The sequence below is a fragment of the Betta splendens genome, chromosome 3 (genome assembly GCF_900634795.4).
Source record: "Betta splendens chromosome 3, fBetSpl5.4, whole genome shotgun sequence".
NCBI lineage: Eukaryota > Metazoa > Chordata > Actinopteri > Anabantiformes > Osphronemidae > Betta > Betta splendens.
The window spans coordinates 6,298,826-6,311,105 of NC_040883.2; the positions used below are offsets into that span (position 1 = coordinate 6,298,826).

The 12,280-nt window shown below is 49.8% G+C and overlaps 1 long non-coding RNA gene across 1 annotated transcript in view; it reads right to left on the minus strand.

The window, feature by feature from the left end:
• The window catches only part of LOC121202135 (uncharacterized), a 34,591-nt gene that overhangs the window by 964 nt on the left and 21,347 nt on the right, over window positions 1-12,280 (minus strand). The window contains exons 2-3 of the long non-coding RNA XR_005897490.2: window positions 9,371-9,450; window positions 9,077-9,276 (exon numbers count right to left, since the gene is read on the minus strand). This is a non-coding gene — a long non-coding RNA (uncharacterized LOC121202135). The remainder of the gene's footprint in view (window positions 1-9,076; window positions 9,277-9,370; window positions 9,451-12,280) is intronic.

Sequence of the window (12,280 nt, forward strand, 5' to 3'; positions counted from 1 at the left end):
CGACTTCACTTCAGTAAAAGTATCTTTGGCCACAGGCTGATCCAATAGCCCTTCATCCAATTAAAAAGCATATGATTTAAAAATGTCAAATAAAGGTCTCGGGAGCTTTTCCCTAGCTGAAAGGGTAGAGGAGCGTGGGTAAATGCCGAGGGTGAGGCCGAGCCGCGGCCGGTGGCGTTGGGAAGAGTCTCACGTAGAACAGAAGATGTTAGCACCGCCGCCACGCTGTCACATTGGCGCTGGCCTCGTTCTCGCTGGGGGATTTCAAACTGATTTTAAAGCAGCCACTGAATTTTTTAACCTTATTCTTGCGGTCCTTTGAAGTTCAACGCGCAGAGCGAGGCGCTGCCAGGCTGAGGGGGCTCAGCTCCATTGGGGTGACCTGTACTAATAATAGTGCACTCACTTATGGCAATGTCAGGCACCATCAGGGGTAAAAGCTTCCACCAAATAGTCCACTTTATCTCCTCTTCAGTGATACGGCCGCTTGATGCAATAGCGTGGCCGCGTGTTGCGTAACGGCCCCTTCATATAAATACCTACGAAAATCAAATGTACCCCGCTCGGCAGCAGTTTGGCAGAGCTGCGAGCAGCAGAGCCCGCAGTCAAACTTCTCCACTCTGACCTGTCAACCTCGAAACAAAAACCTGGCTCCACAAGACAGCAGCCATCTGTAGAGAACACAGTGGCTCCGTTTGGAGTCAGCTTGACTTAGCCAGAATAAAGTATTGCTCACATAAAAAAAAATAATAATAACACAGCAGCCCTCCACCCCCTCCGATTCCTGCACCTTTTAAAAAAAAAATGTTTTTAATGTTATGCTAATGTCTTCAGACTGACTGAGGTGTAAGCAGGCCGGGCCTTCGCAGCAGTTTACATTAGATAAAGAAGCTTATTGGGGCTTTTTTCAATGTAATGTGCTTGCAGGTAGGAGAGTGCAGCTTAAAGCGCAGCTTCTGGATCACAGACCACCTTAAGAGCTTTAACCATCACCCTCCTCAGTTCCACTCTCCCAGCATGCAACGCTACCAGCAATGCACTATATTTTGTGCTCCTAATCATTCAGTGACACACACACACACACACACACACGTTTAGGCCCGTTCTACACCTGCACACATTGAAAGCGACATCTGCTCGGGGAGTTTTGCCTCTTTTGTTATCGTCCGTTCAAGTGCATTGACTCAGCAGTGTCCCCGCTACCTGAGCCACTAACAACACCAGATTAGCTTCGCCTTTATTTTCACGGCAAAACGGACACGACAAATGCAGTTTAGCGTCTCGCCAGACCCCGCGAACGGCAGCCGGAGTTTATCTAGAGACGTAGAAACAGAAATGTACAGCGGTTCGGCAGATTATCCAATCGCTGCCTTAGCAGCTACCACCCTGCGAACAACAGCATTCACTATAGTCCTGACGCTGGAGAATGACTTATTATAGTTTTAATGCATACGGGAAACATCAGGCAGGCTGAATTCAAGGCAAACTTCCTTAATTACCACTGTTTAAATAGTAAAGTAATCAATGAATATGCAGAGATTTAACAGAATTCTATATTAAAGCATGTTCTGTTTTTATTCTGTATTTTTTTGAGCAGCTTTAGAAATTAAAGCAGTTTTTTTCCCCTTTATTAATAAAAGATGAGCACACTTCTGTTTTCCATTATCGCCACTGTGTGGGTGTGGTTTGATCACATTTGTTTGACAGTGGCCTGACACAAAAGAAAACCCACCAACTGTCACCGGATTCAGATCAAGATGGCGCTAAATATTGACTGATGTGCACAAATACGGCACTTGAAGCCCCGAGCCGCTTCGAGCAGGAAGAGCCACGCAAAGAACACAAACAAAAACCACTCCAACGATAATAAAGACTGTTTGGCAGGAAATACTTTGTTTGTTATTTATAGTCAGACACTGGTTAAGAAAATATGTTTTTAGAGGCTTTAATAGCTTACGCCAAACCAAAAATCAATCTGAATAGTCTGAAGAGCTTCTTTCCCTGTAGCTACAGAATAAAAGGACTTTCTAGCAGGCGGTCGCGCGGTGATGAGGGCTTTCTAACAGCCAGACTGGAGCCGGAGAGAGACCTGAACACACTGGGACGCCTGAGATCTGTGCCTGAGCGGGTGGGGGGTGATCTGATGCCATCTGAACCCGGAGTCCGCTGTTCGTCACACCGGAGAGGCAGCGACGGGGCGAGCGAGGGAGCAGATCAAAACAAAACAAGCATTTGGTGACAAGACGCTGATCTGTGGCGACTGTGCTCTTGGCAACGGGCCGGAGGACGAGGTCCCGGTTTCCTGCGAGGGGTCGAATCGCCTGCGTGGAGACACATCCTTGGCTCAGCTTCTGTATCGCTGATTGTCCCACTTACGCTGGATGGAAGACAAATAAAATGCAGATGTTTCTTTGTATTATGTGTCGAGCAGCTCGGTTCAGACCCAACTTTGCTTTTGTTTGCCTGAATGTTAGCAGATTTTAGCAATATGATGGTAAAACCTGTGCCAGGTAACATCTCCAGGCATCAAAAGACACCGTAAATAATAACTTCATATACTGTTTGATATAGAAATTTAATTTAAATTTAGTCAACTTAACATAAGTGACACTTGTCTATTCAAGTGTTGGCTTTAATTCTGACACATGCATGAATAATGTCCTGATGGTTCATTTGTGAGGAATTATTTCAGCATGTCTCCAGGTTTAGTAACAAAAAGCACTAAGCAAAGTAAAAATCCTGACTTTTGGCCGCTCCTGGCTTGTTTATTCCAGTTTGAGCGATGGAGGAGCTGGTGTGTGATGTGTTCGGGGTGGAACAGAGACGGCAAACGCTCGTCCTGCTTCCTCCACTCTGCAGCAGGACCCCTCGGCCCCCCACACCTCCGCCTGTGCTTCCTTCTCGCCCTCCTCCTTTCCGTGCCTCCTGCCGTCCTTCGTCCGAGGCTGTCTCTCTCACTCGTTTATAAATATTAAATATTTATCTAATTTTTGTTTGCTTTTAGCAAATGTGGTTTATCTTTTTCATCCACAGTTCACAAGTGTAACAGTGTGTATGGTGCACATTTCCTGTCTAGTCTTTGTGCTCGGTTCCTCTTCCTTCCATTTCCTCTCTTCCTCTCCCTAAATCCATCCGATCTTCCTCCCCCTCCTCCCTCCTCGCCTCATCCCCTCCACCACAAGCCCTCGCCTGTGCCCACACGCATGCACACGCACAGATCCGCTCATACTGTGTCTGGCAGGCAGACCTCCGGCCTGCGGGGCGAGTCCTCCTCCCCTCCTCTGACTCTCTGAATCTGCCACCTCCTTTGTATCACGCAGATCCTTCCCCCATTTCCCCGGGAGCTGTCAATCGCGAGCAGGCCGTCGAGCGGGTCGGGGGGGATTGGGGGGCGGTGGAGGAGACGGACGGATGACAAATCGGGTGTGGGGCTCGGAGGCAGCTGCGAGGAATAGGAGTGTGAACGGACAGCAGGGGGGTTAAGGTCACATCCTACTGTGCGCTAAGATGGCACCGTGTCAGGGCGGACGACCTCTCCACTGACCCCGGCTTCCTCCATCACCCGTCAGCCCTCACAGCGCTCCTCCTCCTCCTCGTCTCGCCCGCAGGCAGTCTGATTGGCTGCTGGGGTTAGCAGCTCATCACCCACCACCAGCTGGACTACAGCTCCATCACACCTCCAGGTCACCGCTAGCAAGACTGTGACAGGTTCACTAGTTTGGTGCTTTTAAATGTGTGTTTACTATTCGTATAATGAATGCGTTACCAGCGAAGAACAACGGCTGACAGAAAATCTAATGCCGCTGAACCAGATAGATGAAAAAAGGAAACCTCCTCGCATGCACTTGGGTTCAGTATGTTCACTGATTGGTGCGTAAATCTGTTGGCAGTGGCCTGTGAAGGGGCCCGTCTCCTTCCAAAGACCTCACTGATGACGATCAATGGTCCCTGTGGGGTCCCTGAACGCCTCCCCTCTGGCAGCCGCTCCTGTCCCGCGTCCCCCAGGACTGGAGGGTCAACAGCTGCTGCCGCAAGACCAAACATCTGGCAGAAAGGCAGCAAAGTCAAAGTCCGGCCCAGGAGGTTGTTAGGAGAGCGGGCCGGTCCCGGCAGCACCTCTTCAGCCTATATATCGAAAGCATGCTCAGACGCAGAGGGATAAGAGGATGAGGCCGCTCAGAGCCCTGCATGCGTTCTAGGAACAAAATGGGCAAATACGCGAGTGTTAAAACAAGGTGAAGCCATGAATTCTCACATTTGAGAAGAAGATAATGTTAGTGAGATGTAGTCAGATACAGCAAAGGCATGTATACAGGTCCTCTGTATGATTTATGTAGTTCACTCTTCAAACACCGAGCTCGATCTGTGATACCATAATAATCCCCATTACACACGAATAGATTAGACATACGGGTTTAAAGGAAACAGGAGTAAACAACATCCTTCAAACGCTGCGTTTGGCTCATGTTATATGTTTATTATTTAATATGTTGTTCTGATAATTCTCAAGGCTACAGTCTGCGCTTAATCACGAACTTCACCGAGATCCTGGAGGGACTCGTAAGTTACTTTCAGCTCAGCAGAACTTTAAATGCTGGAGGTGAAGCAGCGCCCCGCGTGAGACGCCCGCCTGCACCAACGACCACGTCCGAGCGCCGGCGCTGCCTTCGGTAGCGCTTCAGATTGCGGCGAACGCTGACGCCGGTGCAGCTTTCAGCTGTTGTTACAGCCGGTCAATGCTCCTTTCAGACATTTTGATTTCACTTGCTCTTGTCAGTGCTCACCCCCTCTTCACTCCGATGGAGAAGTTCCACAGGAGGTTGCTGAGCATACATTCTTAACAGAATCCCTTTTCAAATTAAATTTAAATGACCCCCTCAGCTCATAAGCAGAGGCTCTCCTGACAACTTAATTCATAATTCAGTGCTGAGCCAGGGCCTTGAGGGCCGTAATGACGGCCTAAATGGAGAAGAGATGCTACTAAATGGGCTGTTTGTTTGCACCTAAACCTCTTTACAGGCCACAAGTCCACAGCTCAGCACTGTGGTGCAGAGAGGAGGTCGAGGCCGAGCCAAGTTGCTGACCAGACGCTTCTCTGTCTCGAGCCACCGAGGGCTCCTTGACCGCCGTTGTTCTGCATGCTTTAAAGAGCATCTCCACTTGTAAGTTATGCATGAGTTAATGGCTGTGTTGTATTTGTGTGTCGGCGGTAGCAACAGACAGGGGCGCCCTCATGACATATTTATTTCAAGGAGAGGATGGTGTGAACGGTGACACGGGGAAGGCATCAAACCAGACAGTGGGTTCGCGTGGAGGAAGCGCTGAGTCCGTCGCTCGGTTTCCGACCCGCGTGCGCCGAGCGTGATGCAATCTGCGGATTGAAGCGAGGGGAGAATGGTGCAGGGGAAGACACAGATGGCGGAAATGGGGAAGAGTAAGGAGGATCACAGCCACCTGCTTTTAATATACGTCATAAACTAGAGGTCGCACACCATTCATGTCTGTGGGGTACAGTAGGATATTTAGTCCATTGAAGGATCTTCTCCAAAGAGAAACTGTCAAATCACAGCACCAAAGGAGAGCGGCTTAACTGGTTTCTCCAGTTTACTCAGATTGTCCCATTAGACCAACTGGGAACGTGCATGCGCTGGAACTCTGGCTTCCTGGGCCAGACACGTCTACGTCACAGCTGACTCGGTGAAGCCCACTTAACAACCGGACCCGACTGCGGCGCTGAGCGGCTGCTTTGGTGCCTCGCCCTCAAACGGAGCATCACAAAAAAAACAAGAATCAATAGGTACGAGAACTGTAATGCAGCGTTTAAAAAGCTCAAGTCAAATCAGGGAGAAGATTGTATTGGATTTGATGTAATGCCGTCTCATCTCTCAAATGCTTCATTTTGTCATTAACATTTGGATTCACCTCCTTCCTCGCTCCTCGCAGACAAAGAGCAGGGGATAAAAACAAAGAGCGGCGTCTGCTGCCTTCTCCTTTCTCACCGCGCTGCTCAACAGGAAGTTGAACAGTCACCGGCCGCGTGCGACACCAGTCAAACGACGGCGCCCAAGCAACAAAAGGCCGCCTCGCTCGGCGCCGACGGGGAAAGCGCTCCGAGGCGGGAGTCATTGATTCACTGCTCTGAATCATCTTGGAGCGGGTCCTTCCTCAGACTGGGGTTCTGATACAGCACCGCGACTGTCAGGAAAACTTTGCAGACAGGAGAGAGGTTTGTCGCACCTCACCGTGCTCATTTTTCAGGCTCTGAGTCTGTTTAAGGCTCTAAGATCCCTGTATCAGTGTTTTATTTATAAGAATGGGGGCTTTCAAAGGCATGAGTGATGGGTCACAGCGTCTCCGCGGCGGTTGCTGCAGTTGGTGAAGTGACCTAGAGCCTGTAATTCCTCCAATAAAGCTGCTCAGCGGCACGTGCTCCTACGACTCCCCGGAGGAGGTGTGTGTCGGCGGCAGGGTCGCGGGGCTCACGCAGACGCCGGTGGGCGATCGGACGCCGCTGCAGCTGCCCAGATGTGCACACACACCTCACACGCACGGGACGCACGGAACGGCACAAGCTGAGCCTGCAGCCGCGTTGGCCGTGGCAGCAAATGAGTCATTTGTAGACACAATGAAAGCATTATCATGTAAATTACAGTGAGTAAATTATTTCAATGAATTTGGTAAATTGCGACTTTCACCTAAGGACAAAAAAAGCTGATGTCCCAGTCTGAACTAATTGAGTCCACACGAGCCTCAGAGACCCCCCAGAGCAGACGCATTAGTCAGCAGTGCACTGCAGGCAACGGGCACTTTTAAATTTATATTGAAGGAATTCATCAGGAGTGACAAGATGGCGACTCAGGAAGTTGCACTGACACATTCTACCTACAGATCCCGGCAGGAAACTAAGCGCTTGTAAAGCACTGAGGAGTTTCCAAAAACCTCCTGAAGAGGCTGAAGACGAAATCTGACGTGATCTCAAAAAGAGCGAGCGTTACGACGTCAGGAGGAGAGATGAGAATCAACACGGACATCTGGACTTTTTAAAGATCCCTGACAAATAATCATGACGTTTTTTTGTGTCTCTGTTGTGTTGTTTATTGTTGTTGCTGCTGAATCACACCCTGTTTTAATTAATTCTTCCTTTGAGGATAATCAGTGAGTCACGCCACACTTTTTCAGTAGCAGTAACATGTATCAGGTGATACTTGGGAACATATGTGCATTTGGTTGAATGAAAATTTGGGTTTATTATGATCTTGCACTCGAGGACTATTAATATCAAGTATCATCCATAATCATGGCGGGAGCTTTATTCCTATTCAGAAGATACTTTTCAAAGAGGAAACATTCACTCACCTATTCCGGCTGGATTTACATTTTTATTTGGCTGCTCAGGCAAGTTGTTCTGACATTGAAGATTCCAGCTGAGCGTGTTCCCGCTAACACGGAGCCCCACACACGTCAACACGCCGCGGTTGTTACCTGAGGGGTCAGTTGCTTTTAAAGAGCCGCGACCGCCGCGTCCTGCTGTGCCATTACCTGCTTTAACAGCAGTGATTTGTCGGCGGCTCTCCCTGGCACTCGGTGATGTAGGTTTGGGAGTGTGCTCTATTAAAAAGTCATTAAAGCTGAGAGAAACGCGCGGCGGGTTCAACCCTCTCGGTACAAGGCGCCTCTGGAAATTACTCCATCCATCATAATTACACCGACCGGACACTGCCTGGCACAGGCCAAGGGACGCGGATCCCTCCGTGACCCCGCTGAACCCGAGAGCGAGACGGAAAATAGACGGAAAAGAGGGACGAGAGGCGAAAGACAGAGAGAATGGAAGGGGGGGGCGCAGCAGGATGCAGGAAGTGACGGGAGGAGGAAACGAGGGAGGACGCCGGTAACGAAGCACATATGATGCCGTGTCGGATGAGAAACGACGGGACGCGTTTCCTCCTTATCTGACTTTCCGGCTTCTGCAAACGGGCGACTCGTGGGCGCGGCCGCAGAGTTTGAGTCCGTCTGAGGCCAGAGCGGCACAGAGCAACCGGAGACCAAGTCAGTCATAGAGAAATACATCAGCCGTGGATCTGGCTCCAATCACGACTAATCAGATAAGCAATTGTCCTTCCTTTTAAACTTTGAAAACCGCTGTGATGTAATAGAGCAGAGGATCATTGAAGCCTCTCTCCAAAGTCTAATGTCCTTGTGTGGGAGGTGCAGCATCGCCACAAGTGAATATACGCTCCCTTAAATAAACTACTTAAGGGGGCTGATTGTGTTTGTTGTCGTGGCCGTGGGGGGACGTTGCCCGGCGCAGGAAGTGGTATTAGGAGAGGAGACAATCAAAGGTTGGCAGCAAATCACAGCGTTAGCCCACACTATCGACTAGAGACCGTCCCAGTGCACATTATTTGGAGAAAATAAAAACAACCTCTGTGACCTGTCAGTCCATTACGGGACCAGCGCGGCTAAACGCGCGCGCATATTGAAACGCCGGGGGAGAATTACAGTGTCCTCTCCGCAGCTGCAGTTTGTGTTTCATTGAATTTGACTCCGGCATCCAATATCCAATTAATTAGCAGTTGTAAGCAAGTAAAGTTTAAACAACTAAAGCTCAGTGATGTGTAATTGGCTTTTGTTCGGCCGCGCGTAATCGACGGATGAGGCCCGAAGAAGTCGTCGTTAGGGAACGCAGTCGACCCGCGTTCGGGCGGATTAGGATCTCTGATTGGACTGACACCGGACTTCAGCGCAGGCGACCAGTGTTGACTCCTCGTTATCAGCTGGCAGTTTCATTTATGTGACGACCTATTACATTTACAAACAACAAATGAAATAATTTTATGACAGTCGTATAAGGACTAGAAAGAGTTGGCGGCTGTGTTGTGTTGACGCCGCACAGATGATAAGACTGTTGCGTCAATCAATAACATTATATCTCACAGGAGGAGAGTCTCTGTATTTTAGATATTTCTCAGCATCTTAACCTTAAAGCTGTTTAGTGGAGTTTCACCGTAACACTCTCTTTTAGATCAATATGACAAAACCTAATTGAAAGTTAGAGCCTTATTAAAAATACACTCACTGGGGGTGAAATGTGAGATGATCCTCTCCTCCTTTGCTATTCTGGAGGCTTTTTGGGCCCGTGCGCAGGCTGCAGTCTGGATTTAGCTACCTGCGTCTGGACCGATCTCACTCCTCCATCCCTGTGCTCGCCGGAGGACGTGAGCCTGGCAGCGCTGCCAACTGGCTGTAGGAAACATCAGCCCGGAGACACGGCGACGGCTAGAAAGAGAAAGCGGCAGGGGTTATTAATGATGACCGCTGGAGCAGGCCAGAATGACAAAGCGGGGAAACAAATAGTGTGTGAAATGCACACCTGTCTCCTGCAGTGGCATGAGTCTTGGTGGAGGCAGCGACGGGGAATACTGTGAAGATGGACGGGGAGGTGCGGGGGCACTGTAGGAAGAAGAGGACAAGGCTGTGGTGCAGGGAGTGACAGCAGAGAAGATTTGAGGAGCTGGAGGGAGGGAATCGGAACAAGAGGTGGTGCAGGTTCCCGCGGAGGAGGAGGACAGGGCGTAGAGCGATAGGGGAGAGGGGAGCGCAGGGAGGTGCAGAACAGAGGAGAAAGAGGAGGCGTCAGCGAAGGAGGAGGAGAAGAAAGCAGAGGCTCTGTTCAGCTGTGTTTGAGTCTGGAAGAGAGTCACATCTACTGGGCCTCGCAGAAAAAACAGGGGAGGGGGAGAGAGAGAGAGAGAGAGAGAGAGCGAGAGAGAGAGAGAGAGAGAGAGAGAGAGAGAGAGAGAGAGCGAGAGAGAGAGAGAGAGAGAGAGAGAGAGAGAGAGAGAGAGAGAGAGAGAGAGAGATGCTAACCCATATTTCTATTACTATGTGTCAGTGGTCAGTGTGTGAGGTATCCTGTTGCTTAGTTACTGTGTTGCAACAGCAGCATCAGTGTCTGTGTTTGTGTGTGTCATCCTCCCAGCGGTGGGCGTCTGCTCCACTTCCCCACCGCGATGCCGCCGCCGCCTTCAAACTGCACCGCTGTTAACAAGGATCAGCGTTCCGACCGAGATCTTCCGCCTCCAGCCGCTTCCTGCAGGCGACCCCGCGGCCGTCATGCATATTCATCTGCAGGCCCACGGTACCGTAGGAGGACCAGCACCGGCCCGTCGGTGCCGCGGAGCCCCCGGACGGGCCGCGCGCGTTCGCCCAGGTGCCCTGTCGTAACTCCGCCCATCAATCACCATTGGCTGACAGCTCCAGCCCTGAGGAAATATCCCTCTTCCCTCACTTTCAGGATGATGAATGAGGATGAAGCACTAGCCCATAGGAGATGGGGCTCTATGGAGTGTGAAGTTGCATAGATGTAGTGGAGATGGGGACGGGCACAAACTTAATGTTATTATAAGTCTTGAAAATCACATTTTTTACTTTAAATAAGTCAAAAAACCTTGTGTGTGTGTGTGTGTGCGTGCGTGCGTGCGTGTGTGTGTGTGTGTGTGTGTGTGTGTGTGTGTCCACCCTGGGGCCTGTGAATCCATTGTGACGCTTTTCTCTGCGGTTGAGTGACACAGAAATGTCACACGGCTGTCAGCTGACCCAAAGTTTCTTGATAATAGCGGGCAAGAAGAAGAAGAAGAATCACCGCATCTCGTGTCAGGTTTATTACACCTGTTTGAGGGAAAGTGAAATGAGAGGAGACAGTGTGAAATGAAATGGCTTCGGCGCTTGGACGGGTTTTTGCATCATGCGGCGCCATAAGCGAGGAGGAAGAGGCCCGTCGTACGCAGACGGCGCCGCACATGGCTGCACACGCGCTAACTGGGGTCACGGGATTACGTCATCACTGCCTGCACACGCATGTGGAAGCCTTAATGCTAAGCTGGCAGCCATTGGTTCTAAATGTTAATGTAAATATGTTTATTAAATCCTGTATATGCTCACCTATGCGGGCGAGAGCAAAATTACTATAAACAAATATATTAATATGCAAATGACTTCTATTTATTCAGGACTACTGGAGCTCCAGAAAGGAATAATGCTACTTGAAACATGGTCCTAATAGCACTTGCTCACCGTCAGCATGTTACTGTAAACACCTGTGTGTCCAGAGATTCTAATTGAGCTGTGGGCGACGGCTGATGGAGCGTTTGATCGAAGGCCTCCTTTAACCACTGAGCTCTGGCTTCTTAATTATCTGTAAAACCGCTGCCCTTCCGTTCATTCTTGATTTTAAGCTGCATCCAACGGTTGCCATGTTTCTCCGGACCTCTAAATACAGGGCGCCCACTGTACGTCAATGAAAACAATGAACCCACTGACAAATTGACGTAGTCATAAAGCGTCCGGTCCATTGTTCACCAGGATCACTTTCTTCCTGGTCTCTGTTTTATGGCCTTTCATTTTAACACCTTGCGTTAAAGTGTCTCTGGAAAGTGTTGCTTTATGTCTTTTATTACGTCAGGACACTCCTGTGGAAACACAGGCGCCCGCGAGGGCCTCGCGTCGCCTCATCTAAGAGGTCGCCTCCACAGGACGGCGCCCCCGGTTCTTCTCGGCCGCTCGGCGTTAAAAAGGGCGACGCGCTGCACGAAATGTCTCCCGGAGGACGCGCTCCCTGAAGGAGCGCTGGCAGACGAGCGACGCCGCCATGCTAATAAATGGAGGCCACGAATAGCGCTACTCTGCTAGCGGTGACGCGACGAGGGCCGGTTGATTGTGCGGCGGCGCTGCTCAGATTATGCGAATGTGTTTAAGGCTTTATCCTTCAAATAAATAGTTGCTGCTAATATTTTTCCGTGCGTGGACGCGCTCGGAGCCGCGCTCCCACTTTACTCCAGACGCTCCCGCTAGCCGTAAAGAGGATTTTCCCCGTTGGTTGAAAAATGGGAAACATTGTCTTGAACGGCGTAATGGCCCCAAACACACGCCTTCCGCTGGATTTCTGCTGAACACATTAACTGCTCCATAAATGAGCTGACTTTATTTGGACCCTATTAGAAGTGTCAGCTGTATGATTTAGATGGAGCAAAACTCTTAGTAGCTTAATGAGATCCTCACACAATGGCATCTCCACTGTCCCACTCACTAAAATATGGAGGCACTCATTGCAGAGCGAGAGCTAATTGCCGTAGATTTATATGTAATATTTTAAACTTTTATGGGGGACATTTTCCGGCTCTGTATTATTTTGTGTAAGGAGGTAAAAATGTCAAATCGGGGGAGTTTCAGAGCGCTTTCAATCTTTAATAAATGATGAGAAATTACCGTAATGCTTTTGGGC